This window comes from Neopsephotus bourkii, unplaced genomic scaffold (assembly GCF_033783945.1).
Source record: "Neopsephotus bourkii isolate Nb327-2 ecotype Australia unplaced genomic scaffold, CSIRO-AGI_Nbou_v1 NB_107, whole genome shotgun sequence".
In the NCBI taxonomy this organism is placed as follows: Eukaryota; Metazoa; Chordata; class Aves; order Psittaciformes; family Psittacidae; genus Neopsephotus; species Neopsephotus bourkii.
In genome coordinates, this window is record NW_026900624.1 from 11,978,032 (window position 1) to 11,991,873 (window position 13,842).

Consider the following 13,842-nt stretch of genomic DNA (forward strand, 5'->3'; position numbering starts at 1 on the left):
ACCCTTAGTTGGTTATTCCTAGACGTATACGAAGAGTACTAAAGAAAGCACCCAAGTTCCTTAGGGTGAGCAGAAATGCAGCAGAGTAAGAAATTTTAGACAGAGTTATTTACAGATATTTTCCTGTGAGAAAAGAATGGTAAGAATGTAGTTTGAACATTAACAAATCTGCTAGAATATCACTCTGCCTGGTGGAGTCAGCAAGTTTGGAGGGGGATTCAGTGGGGCTGGAAATTCAAACTTTAGCTTGTAATCAGAAAAATCCTACTTTAGAAATTTGAACCAGCAGCTAGAAACATGTAATACAATACATAACTCTTGTGAAAAAGTACCCAGCTAGAGGGATCTTATACTGTGCATGTGAAATCCATGACTCTTTAGCTAAAAAATTAAAAATAATAAAAAAACCCTAATGATACTGAAGCTCTTTAGTATTCCGCAGGGACCTATTAATAAGTGAGTGACATGGACAAAAATCTTCATTTCCTTCCTCTTCTTTCCTTGGGAATGGTGCTGCAGGTCATGTGTGAAATTCCTCCATTTGGATGTTGACAGAGCAGAAGCTAAACCAACGTAAAATACCAATGATATAGTCTATATTCTATTCCATTACATTCTAAAGAGTCACTTATGGAAAATAAATTAGAGTAACTGAAATTTAAAAGGAGATTATTCAAAATGTGTATTCAGATTGTTTATGAAACAATTATTCAGAATGTTTATACAACAGTTTAAATGAACTGCTTACTAGATACTAATGCTGTACTGTCAAGTAGGAAGACACATGCAGTGGGCTTCTACAGGGAGATCCACTTCACATCCTGCAAATAGCCAAGAATTTAATTGTCAGCCTTTGAAATAAGAAGTTCAGTACAATGCAGGAAAAAATAACTACTTCCCTGTTGCTTTATCATAGCAGAGACATGCAAGACCTATTTCATACTATTCTCCCAAAACACCTCCACAGCCCTCAGGAACATTGTTATATAGTGCTGATTTTCCACAGTACCAGTGGTTCTTCAGAGAACACTGAGAAATACATCACACTATACAGAATCTGCTATGTGGTTCAGCCAAGAAACAACTCCCATGAAAGTCAGTGTAGGCTTCTTGGAGAAAAAAAAGACTATTAAACAAGCAAATACATAACTAAAATGAAGGAACAGATTTCGGGATTATTAGGGAATATTTATTTGGCAGGAGAAAGCAGACAAGACTTGATGAAACTTATAAGAAGTAAGTCCATAAAAAACATTGTTAGTAGAACAAACTAGTTAAGTCCACATCCTCAAAGCAAGTTGGCAATCAGTTTTTAACACCTGTTTTCAGAGCAGTGCTCGCAGTTTAAGTGCACTGTTTCAAGTGATCTCCCAACAACCTTTAGGTCAAGAAACACAAGGTAAAAATGCACTTTCAGGATTGCTTACTGTGAACATCAGCCATAGCTAATGCAATTTTCAACCAACAGCATTCAACATCAGGTGTAAGAGGGCTGAGTACTCTGTCCTAAATGGAGCATATCAAAATCACATATGAACGAGTCACAGAGTGCTGAAGAAAGCAGCTCCTTCCTGATTAGTAAAATTAAAAAACAGGAAAGGGTCAAAAAAAGTCACAAAGCCACATTTATTAAAATAAAAATAAAAATAAATCACATTTCCCTCAACTCAAAACTTGCTGAGCATTACTCGTGATGTAATGGGAGACAATACCTGCAGCCCTCAGGTCTTTCTAGAGTCTTATAAGGGTTTTCACCTCTTTTGACTTACAGAATCAAAGGTAAGCATCAAAAGTAGTCATTTGAAGTGTTCATTTCAGCCTTTAAATCAGCAAACACTCTGTAGTGTAGGACATCATTCCTGCATAATTAAAATGCAGAAAAGACCCATACAGTTCTCATCAGTGGGGAATTCCAAAAACCTTGAAGAGGAGGAACACTCTTAAACTTTACACAATGAAACCATACTGCATTCAACAAACACTCTTTCTCCCTAGATCACCTGGCAAGACTCTGCTTTCACACTGATACAGATAGTTGTCCATCACTCACAGGCACCTTGACAGGCTGGAAAAATGGGCTGACAGGAACCACATAAAAACTGACAATGGCAAGTGTGAAGTCTTGCACCTGAAGAGGAATAACCCAAGCACCAATATATGGTGGGGGCAGACCAACTGCAAAACACTTTTGCAGAAACAAACTCAAGAGTCTTTGGTGGACAAAGGGTGATCAAGCAAGTGCCCTTGAGGCAAAGAAGGAAACAGTATCCAGGACTATATGAAAAGCAACATCATCAGCAGCAGAAGGAAGATGACCATTCCCCTCTACTCAGCACTGGTGAGGTTCTACCTGGAGTACAATGTCATATGCTGGCCTCCCCAGTGCAAGACAGATATGAACATACTGAAGTGACTCAAGTAAAGGGCCACAAAGATGATTAAGGGACTGGAATACTTTCCAGTGGAAATATAAAAACCTTGACTAGACACAGACCAGGGCAACCTGCTCTAGATGACCTGCTTTAAGGAAGGGGACTGGACTAAAGGATCTCCAGAGGTCCTTTCCAACCTCACTGATTCTGTGTAGATATGAAAAACAAGACAGCAAGACAGAGCCAAAGTACAAATAAGTTAGAACTCCAAGCTGACCCTGGGGTCCAAATTAAACTGCACTGCCAGGCCTGCAGAAATCCAGCAGAAAATCTAATTGCAGGAGACTAAGGAAAGAGCAAAGGCATTGCCAGAGTTTTGTTGGGAAGACAAGGTAAGTACAAAATCGATATGAGGCAGAAATTAAGATAGTGGGCAGAAACAACTTCACAAAAGCAATTTGACTCAAAACACACAGATTTACGCAAACCTAAAAATCAGCTTTAAAGATAACACAACCAACAGATAAGGAATATTAAAATGGACAGTGGTTTCACACCTGTAAATTGTTCTTTTACGATAAACCATCTAAGATATGATACATCGGTGACAGCCAATGAGTGAAGTGACAGTAAAACCACCAAAAGGAATAAATATGCAGGCATCCATTGTTATATTAAATACTGATAAGGCTAACTACAGTACAAAGGCATCTGAAAAGCAGAGCACGGGAAAAAAAAGGATTAAACGTTTTCTGACAGCAAGTCTACAAATCTCACCCTTCAATGTTTCTGCATCTTATGTGTGCCTCTTTCCAAGGAATTCAGCCTTCCAGCAGTTAAAGATTTAAGCACTGCTTTGGCTGCAGATCACCTAACGATAATACACACGCAAAGCACACAAATGACATTCCCCTTAGCACACAAGGGGCTGTGGTACTAATGGGAAATGTGGCATTTGGAGACAATGATGAAATTCTAACAGCTGCAGCAGATTGGAGGGTAGAGAAGGAAGAAAAAAAAAGTGTGGGGGGAGAGAGATCCTGGAGTACTGGAGCCAAAGTAACAGCTGGATCAAAACCACTTAAGAGGAGGTATATTTTGAGTTCCCACACCCTTTTCGTCCCACTTATATTTCACCAGTTAAGTGAAAACAGTAGTAGTGCATAAATAAATTACCTAGAATAGTCATCATCCTTCCTCTCAGATCATCACTCATCACATCATGGATCTTCTTTATGCAAGCATGAAAACACACTGATGATGAGCACTACAGAAAACCCCTTAGCAAAGAAATAAATGCAAAGATGACCAGAAAGCCAAGCATCAACCACTGTCACATACTACACAAAGAGGTTCTGCAGCTACCCAACAGTTAAGAATTCTTGAGTAAGACTCATACAAAAAGAGGTAAGAGGAAAAAAATAATAATAATTTCTTCTTCCCTGTGTGGAAATGATTTGTACCCAAAGACTGGTACCAACTTAGTCACCTTCCTGTAGATGCTGATGGTGTAATTATGTTGATAAGCAAACGCTCACATGGGAGCTCAGAGAGGCAACAGCAGGTGCAAGAACCGCAGTAACACTTTGAGCAGCTACTCCCAGGGCCATAATGGGAGCACGATAATCCCCTCAAAGGTTTTTATGCACACATATACACACATATGAACAAAAAGGCTCAGGGACTCCCAAAAACTCATTTGAGAAAACAAAGCCTCAGCCCTCTGCTAGGGGTATCCCAGGAGAACCATCAGCACCATTAACCAGGTACGATGCCAACCAGATAACTCAACTGGAAAAGGTCTCAGGTTCACCTTATACACTAAGCAAGGTTACTGCCCAGGAGTATGGGACACGTTATGGGATGCAGAGGAAGACCATTCTGGGTTTGCACAAGAATTATTGTAAAATGTTTAGGGTAGGAAACAAAAAGGCAGAGGAAAGAAGGGATCCAGGTGGTATATATGTATGCCTCATACATGCCAGGTTGCACCTGGAGAGACAGAGCTGCAGCAGCCACATCTCTAACAGGTTACCAGATTTCTCAGTCCCCCTAATAATGGCCAGCCATCCTAGGTATCCATACAGAAAGAAACAGAAACAAGTACACATGCACTGCACATCAAGCAGTGACCATTATGGGTTCACACACCTCCTGCTGCAGACAGGGTCATCAAGAAATCACAGGCAAATGGCAAGATTCTCTTTTTCTGCCTTGTGAAAAAGAAAAGCGAAAAAAACACCTCTTACCTTGACAAGGAGGCAATTTAAATGTTTGTGTCACCTACAAATTCCCATGTGCATGCCAATTTGACAACATATTTAAGTAGGAACAGAGAAAACAATCGTCTCCTGGTGGAAGGGTAGGAATGGGTAGAAGATGAAAGCGCCAGCTCCAAGGCTGCTTCCAATAAGATCAAGCATGCAATACTAGGTAGCCTCAGTGAATGACCACAATTCCTTAGATGCACCAGTACATGTGCCCAGTGTTACCTCTGTTGTCAATTTTTTATTTGTACTGCATTTTCTGAAAGTGCATTTTTTCTTAATTCTATTTTATACTAAAGAAGGTAGGAGAGTGGGAAGGGAATGGAGATTCTGGTTCTGGTCTCCAGGGCTGTGAAAAATAAGCTTGTAAGAGTGAACTTTAATGGCAAATAAAACAAATGCAAAATAGCTTTAAAATAAGAAAAAAGACACGTGGCAGATGGAAGAGACAAAGCTTTTGATATGCTTCCTACACTCTTATTTCTCACCACTGTTTCCCTTGCTTTGTACTAACACCAATCTTGCTTCCACCATACTGCTGGTGCATCTGAATTTCTAATGCAGAGGGACAAAGAATCTTAAGTAAACAAAACATGTAAAAGAAACTAACCTTTTTAAAGGCATTCCTCACATGATACAAAAGCAAAAAAGAGCCTGGTTTGGGTTTTTAAACCTATCCCTTATTTTCACATTATACTTACTATATGCGCTTTAGAGTGGACAAAGAGTAAGGAAAGCAATCTGACAGGAGACCATCCATAAACATATTACTGGTAATTATTTTTTTATTTTACATTTACTGTCTGTTAAATTGTTTCTTCTCATGCATACTTATAGACTAAGAAGAACAGGCTGCAACTGGAGTAGCAGCAGACACATTTGTTCTTTGTTATGAAAGGACCAGCATTAGAGTAACATATGCATGTTTTTCACTGCCACTTTTTTTTTAATTACATTTAATTATATTTTCAGACTATGCTGACCTGTCCTCTATACATATGCTGTATGAACAGATACAACATCCTTTTGTGTTGCTCTGCATTTTGGACAATTGCATGCTCCTGATCAAACAATGAGCTGGTGGGAAAGGGACCTGATCTTAACTCACTAAAGAAAGAGTTCAGTGAGACATGAAGATGCACAGTGGGATTTTTTTTTTTCCAATCTAAGGATGTCAAAATAAGGCTCCAAACGAGCCACTGTCTCACGCAATGCAGATTTGTGCTGGGCTTGTTTGGTTTTTTGTAGGGCAATTTTTCTTTCCATCTTATTAATGCAAACTATACACCAAAATAATTTATGTCGTATCGGGAGACAAAAACAAGAGACACAGGCAGAGGGTATGCCTCGGCTCAGCCTGAATATGAAAGGGGAATTCACTGAAATGGACAGACACAGAGATTTCAGCAGTGCAGAGGCAGCAGCTGTTGCACTGACAGTAATTAGACTGGGCTGAGAACCTGAGGACAGGAAACAATAGAGCAGTGAACACAAGGCAAAGGGAGACAGAGTCCTTTCTGAATCAGAAGGTTATTACAAGCTTGGGGGGGGCGGGGGGGGGTGAGGAGGAGGAAATAAAGAAGTGTAATTTTTGTAAGAATCTAGAATGGTTTGGGTTGTAAAGGACCTTAAAGATCATCTAGTTCCAGCCCTCCTGTCATGGGCAGGGACACCTTTAGTATCTTATTTGTTGAGACAAGCTTGTTCAAAAGCTGTTAAACAAGTAATGGTGATGACGCATTGCATGAAACAAAAGCAGAAAATGTTGAAGTTAGTTTCTTTTACTCCTTTGCTTCATGTGGACACCTTTTTTCTGCATACTGGCTACACAAAGTTACAATAGAGAAATACAATCCCTAGCAACTGGCTGTATGAGAGTGTATTTCATTGTCAATTTGAATACATCTTACAAGCAGTATGCTACCTAGCAGATAGGAATACTGAAGCAGAGGCTGATAAAACTACTGTACCAACATCAGCAAGCAGTTTGAAGAACCAATAACAGAATTACACATGCACCCTGATTATATCCTTTTGCACTGGGTTACAGCTGCCTTATACAGCCAACAAATATCTCATCAACCCAGGCTCCTAGTAAAATGCTCTTTGAAGACTGCTGACCATTCTTCTTCCTCTTCCTTCACTCCCTGTTCCGAGTTTTCTGATGTAACAGGCACTTTCAAGGCACAAGAGTCAGTTGACCACCATCTGGAAGGCAATCAGAAGTTCACTCTGGCAAATAAATATGAATCAGAACATGAATCCAGCAGGATAGGAATGCACAGCTGTTACTACATCTCATTTCAGAGAGGCAACAGAAACTTGACATTCATGACCATCACAAGCACATTCTGAAACTCTGCTGTTCTCAGGTCCTCACTGGCAATCAGCCAGGCCCTTGGTGGTGAGGACCACTATGCATAAAACATATCAGACTGGTATATTGCCTTTTGTCATTTCTGGATTAAGTTCAGGAACTGCAACACTTCATCTCAATTCAACTGCCCTCCTACTGCAAATGGAGAAGGAGCTGTAGTCTTACAGAGATGCAGCCAACAGATAAGAACACACCCCAACCAGTACTGCATCCCTCTGATTATAGTGACTCTGAGTTACAGAGTATGTGATGACACTCTACAGCAGACAAATAAATGTTCACTAAAAAGAAATAGCCCTAAACAATAATTCCTTGCTGCCTCACCTTTCAAATCAAGGAGGTGCTGCTTAGCACTTACATATTAGTGAAATTCTTGGTAAAAGATGCAATATCCTAGGTCTTGCACATATTTTATTATTAAAAGCAAGATTATAAAACCCAGGAATAAACGCAGTAGCTGGGTGAATAGCGAATAAACTTTTCATTAGAATTTATACTTTCAAATGAAGGCATGTGGTTTAACAGTTCAAGTAAGAAACCACAGCATGCTAGCTGCCGGAGATTTTTGGCTTCTCAGGTCCAGCAGGGACTTCACAGGTAGCTGTATCAGATCACTTAGGGCTACCAATGCTTTGGGATCCCACATCCAGAAGGGGAATGGCAATAAACACTTTTCTTTGGGACCCTCAGTTCTACACATCAGCAAAGCTTCTGTCCTTCTGCTAACTGTGAACTGAAGCTCAGTTAGGCTACAGAGAAGAGTGAGGAAAAATTAGGAGAAAATGAAGGGGGGTCGGACACCACATTCAATGTTTAAGAGCTTTTTCTCTCAGCTCTTTGACCACAACGTTTACATTGGTTTTTTTTCTTTTCAAGAATGTTTTGGCAGTGCCCTGTTCCAGCTGTAGTAAGCAAGAAGCTGATGCAGCATCTTTATTGCTGACAAAGAGTTGGAAGTTTTGAGCCAATGAAAACAGCAACATATGTGTCCATTGTATGCTGGAGAACCAGCCACATAGCAATTATGGAAATAAACCCTTTGGCCAGAGGGTAGGACTTACATAAGGAAGAGAAACACTGCAGTTTAAGTCAAGAGCTCAGCAATATCCCCAGTTTATTGCTGGACGTTATTTTCACTACAGACTTTTTCCACTTCTACAGCTACCCTTAAGTTATTTCATCTCCACTGAGCCTGAGTTCAGTTCTGATTTTAGTTCAATAGAAAATTCATTTTTGAAGCACACCTTGGACCCCTTGGTGTCAACAATTCTTACTGTGCAAGGGTACCTCCCAAAGCTCTGTTCATTTTAACACAGAATTGAGATGCTGGACTGTAGCTGACATACAGGACTTGAGGTGTGGACTGTAACCAACACACATCAAAGCAACTATGACTGCACCAAGCCACATCACATCACATCACATACTCTGAACAGCTACAATCTATTATTATCTCAAGGATCTCCACTCAGAACTGTATTCTGCAGAGCAGATCCAGCCTCCCACATGCCAAACAGTCTTCAAGCCACAGCCTTTGCCCGCAATACCCTTTAACAATGCTTAAACAAGAAAATGACAGAAGCTGAAAGCAAGGCTAGAGCATTAATGAGCACTCAGTAACTGAACGGGCAGAGGGCAACACTGATCACAAAGCACTACTTTAGCAAGTACTGCCACCAATAGGCCAACGAAGGCCTAGGGTCTTTTCTTGCCAGTACAGACATGCTGTTTGCTTCAATACAGCCCTTGAATTCACATAGATTGCAAATTTACACTCTGCCATTACATCAGCAAAATTCAACTTGCTACTGTGCAACTTTCCACTTAAAGAACTGATTTAAACTGCAGCTCCAACGGGAAGCTTACTGATACACCTCTACAAAGAAAGAGACAGTATAATAAATGAGCTGCAATATCGAGCTCCTATAAGGCTATTAATGAATATCCATACTGCATTTACAGCATTATGCTTTTTATTATTTCCCTCAACTCTTACCATTCCAGTTTGCTTTTTGTGGTACTGAATGGCTGCTATTCCTGAATTTCTTGCCTCAACTTCTTGCACACAAACTTATCCTGGTGCTTGTATTTGCTCACTAATGCAGCTGAACTTGTATTCTGTTACTCAGAGGTGCTTTTATCTGCTTAGCACTTCCCTCACTCTCGTTACACCTAAAGTAGACAAACCTGCAAGCTGTCACAGCCTTACTATCTGACTCAGACAAGCTACTACAGTACTAACTATAGACAACAAAACCCTTTCTTGCATACTGCATGATGACGCAATGTCAAAGTGTCCTGATAGGTCACCATACAGGAAATAGGAAGACCAGAATAAATTAATGAGCTCACCCCAGGAAATGTCAAGACTGATAAAATATACTAAGTAGTAAACATGGGCATCTTCTTACCGTTTGCGAAGCTCACAAAACATAATAGCTACAGGTTTAACATTTCTTATGCAGATGTCTATGCTACTGCTGTTCCTGAAGAGCACATTAGCAGCAGTCACTAACAGCAGGGCTTTAAAGTAGGGAACACATCCATCTTGTATCTCCAGTAAAGAAACACACAGAATAGAATTTTCCCTAATTTGTTTTCCCCAGCTTTTCATCCACAATAAACAGTTGATTTCCACAAATCTATTGTCCTTTACCCTTGAAGTTTACCTACTGTCTAGAATTGTTTTCAAGCTCTTAGGGTTTGCCTAGCTGGATAGGAGATTGCTAAATGAGGTAGCTATCTCATTTGAAGCACAATACTTCTGGACTTTCTCCTAACAGTGGGGCAATAGTGTCTAAATCAGTACAGATCAGGCTGCCACAGTTCTGCATACTTACACAAAGGAAGACATGCCCAGCAGGCAGGGAAGAGGAAAGAAGAGGGACAACGCTTTGGGTTCAGTTCACATCCACTCCAGGTGAATCATGTACAGATCACTGGAAAGCAGAGAAAAAGTGTCTATACTGAATCAGCTATGCCTCTACACACACTTTACTCTTGATAACCAGGCACCCAAAAATTAAAAAAAAATCCCACTTAGAAGTTAGATAACTAATTTCTTCCTCATCAAAAGCCAGTATCATCATGCTGCCAAGAATACGCCTTTTTGTTAAGAGGGAAGTTTTCAATAAACCTGTCCATCAGTAGAGATTAACTATTTGGGATCTGAGGGACTTCTATATTGTCAGTCTTCAAGACTGCACTGAAATCTCACAATTTCTCCTACAGGCTCAGCTCATGCAGTCCTGCAGTGGCATAGGTCCAGATAGTTTTTTCAAGCATTTCAGATTCCAGAAATCATTGTTTCAAAGCACTTTCTGTGAGCTCAAAACCAGAAAATAACCCCCATTATTTCACCAGAGAAACAAAAAGAATCTCTAAGCTGCTCATCACATCAGAGAGCGTTGACTTATACTTTAAAAAAGTAACTAGCACAGCGTATTAAAAAACCTTTCCATCCTCAAAGCAAAGCCATGTCTTACATAAGAAAATCTATCGTCTAGAAGATACACTGAAAAGTAATATAAAGTTTGTCTAAACTATTGTCCAGACAAAACCTATTTCCTCACCAACCCTTCCAACCTGTATCTCAAATACATGCAGCCTCACAGTATGGTCAGGGGACAGAATGATGAGGCTGTAGGTCCCAGATCATTAGAACTACCATGGCTAGCAGCTGCACTGGATTTCTTAATGAGCTGAGATCAGACTGTTGAAGAGCCATAGCTGATGGTTTATTATGGCTCTGACAGCCACTGCTCCCTCTGTAGAGACTATTTTTAAAATGTTGGAATTAGCTGGAAATTTTTTCTATTAACTTCAGTATCTCTGATCTGTACCTTCCTCCAAATACACTATGAGGCTGCAACCTATGCAAATTACAGACACCACCACTTACTGCTACTCATCTTGTCCCAGTAAAAAGCCAGATGGAGGACTAAGCAAAAACCAAACGAAAGATAAGAACAGCTGAGAGTGAAATTATACCCAGAAATATGCAATTTAGGTGAAGCCTTTGAGTTCCCGGCGAACGGCCCATGAGAATGTTGCTTAAGGCAACTTGAATACTTCTGACTTACGGATGTTTGCAGAAAGACACCAATCATGAAGTGCTGCAGGGTCAAATTAATGGGACTAAACAATTCAAACAACTGAAGAAAAAACCAACACTGGACTTCGAATTTTACAAATGCCGTGAGTTTTTCTAGCTACAACTGAGTTATTCATGATGCTGAAACTAGTTCGAACTCGTAAGTATTTACTGATTCCCAAATCAATTGTTCATTCAGCCTAAATCTTTCATAAAATAAATGAAGAAATTAGAAAGTTTTAATTTGTGGAAATGAAGCAGTTCTGATTTCTTTTGATGGCCTCAGACATATAGGCTAGTAAGAGATTACACAGATTTGCTGAAATGCTCAACCTTACATGTTCCACAGAAAGGGAGGAAAAATGGGAGGCTGGAGGGGAAGGAAGGGAACCTCACACGAAGCAGCATCCACTTTACTTGCAAAAGGTAACTGACATTTTCTTTTTTGTTCTCTCCCCACTCTATGCCCCCCGCCCCTTTAAAAAAAAAAAAAAAACACCTCTCCAAACAGCCACTTTGCTGAGAGGTTTCAAAGAACCTACAATCTGCATGGGAAAACAGAAAACAACCCAAAACTGTGTACAGCTTGTGACAGACTCTGCCTAGACTTGAGCACAGTTCAGTTTCAACAGCTTCTGCAAGAGTAAGGTAGCATGTTAATCTTGTTGTCTGTGTTAAGTTTTTCTGGATTTTAGTAAGGCTTTCAGTACTGTCCCTCACATCGTCCTTCTGGACAAGCTCATTGGTGAGATGATCAGTGCACCTAGTGAAGAACTGGCTGACGGGCAGAGCTCAAAGGATTGTAGTGAATGGGGCTACATCTGCCTGGCAACTAGTCACCAGCAATGTTCCTCAGGGCTTACTTCTAGGGCCGGTTCTGTTCAGTATATTTATCAATGATCCAGATGCAGGAGCTGAAGGCACCACCAGCAAGTTTGCTGATGAAACCAAATGGGGAGGTGCTGTTGACTCTCTTGAGGGACAAGAGGCCTTGCAGAGGGATATGGATAGATTGGAGCATTAGGCAATGATCAGTGGCATGAAATTTAACAAGAACAAATGCCAGATTCTAGCATCTGCAGGGTTTAGACTGGAGATTAGTAAGCTTTTCTTTACTCAATACGGTGTTCAGACACTGGATCAAGCTTCCTAGAGAGGTGGCCAATGTCCTATGCCTGTCAGTTTTTAAGAGGCATTTGCACAATGCCCTTAATGATATGCTAGATGATCACTGTTGGTCCTTTCCAACTTCAATATTCTACTGTTTGGTATTCAACTTTTGTCTCTTAAGTTTCTTCCAAAGCTTCTAAAACACAAGTCCCTGGCAACATACAATCAATATAGCGTAAAGTTGTACTATCCCCCTTTTAACTCCTTACCACACTGTTAGCCAGAACTCCTTACATGCTGTTAGCTCCAGAATAATTTTTGGATCAAACAGTCCTGTAAGAATGCTATTAGAACAATACATTGGATACGTAAGCAAAACCAAAGTAAGTATTTGCCAGGAACAGCTGGCAACTAGAGGCTATACTGAACAGAACTATTTTTTACTTGCATCTCATTGTACTGCATTGCTCATCATTGCTGGCCTCAATCACATCTTGCCACAATGATGCATGAATTTGTCACCTCAAAATTAGACTGCTCTGAAATGCTGCAATGCCGTACAGGCCCTGCATCTGACAAGGAATGCTGAGGCTCATTTATGAGGTGGCATTGTGCCACTTGAGCGCATCAGGCTCATGTTGTTTTTATAAGTTTAAAAAGTCAAGGTTCTGATTTTAATCACTACAGCCAAATTGCTTGAGAATTATCAAAGAAACTCAGACCTGCTGGCAACTGTTCATGTAACAACTTGGCTTTGGAGATAAACTAAAAGAAACTACCAAAGGGGGTTCTCAAAGACAGGCTTTTTGTTTATTTTTTTCATGTTCACTGAGAGCAGCACAGTTTAAATTCATCTGGACACACAAGGACACTCTTTCTCACTCCTTCCAACCTTTCCCAAGCTCAAGGGAAAGGATGGGCTGGAGATTAGGGGCAACTGACTTATAAACAGCCCTTTTATCTGCATTTCATTTAACAATAAAGGACCTATACCACAAAACAAATCCTACCGGATTACTTTAGGAGCAGGGTCACATAGTGCAGATAATGCTGATCCACAGCATCACCAAGTAGCAGGTAATACCTGAATGGTTTAGACACCAGCATTACCACTAATGATTTCCAACATTGTTACATATGGGAAATACACCCAGCAACCATAGCATTTATGTGTGAAGAGTACATGTGCGAGGAGTTCGTGAACTGTACAACTCACGTCAAAAAAGAATTTTTCTTGCAAATGTATTGTTTGTTTTGTTTTGGTGGTCTTTGTCTGTTGGTTGGTTGCTGGTTTTTATATTTTACAATCACTGTATATAACCCTGAGTAAAAATCACTATGACTGGATTGTGGGAAGCTGTAACTAATCACAAGTCAAAGCTGATCAAAAATAAAATACTTGTAGTTTTGCCTCGTTCTTAGAGAATGACCTTATCATGCAACAAATAAACCTGTTGTGCACTGCTCCCTTTTCCCAAAAAAATCCTCCATAAAAATTAAATGTAATATTCTGTCACTTGGAATGTATCAGGATTTATTGCCTCTAAAAAGACCACTGAAGGCTGTACCAGATGCTTCTTCACTAGAAAACTGAGAAAAACTAGAGCAAGACAGATTGTCATT

The 13,842-nt window shown here is 40.1% G+C and overlaps 1 protein-coding gene across 2 annotated transcripts in view; it reads right to left on the minus strand.

The window, feature by feature from the left end:
• The window catches only part of TSPAN9 (tetraspanin 9), a 153,564-nt gene that overhangs the window by 124,238 nt on the left and 15,484 nt on the right, over positions 1-13,842 (minus strand). Inside the window, exon 1 of one of the 2 annotated variants that reach the window (XM_061360740.1) lies at positions 9,853-10,015. The exons of the other annotated variant lie outside the window; for it this stretch is intronic. The gene's annotated coding sequence lies outside the window, so the exon portion shown is untranslated. Of the gene's footprint in view, positions 1-9,852; positions 10,016-13,842 lie in introns of those variants that run through there. 2 annotated transcript variants of the gene reach the window in all.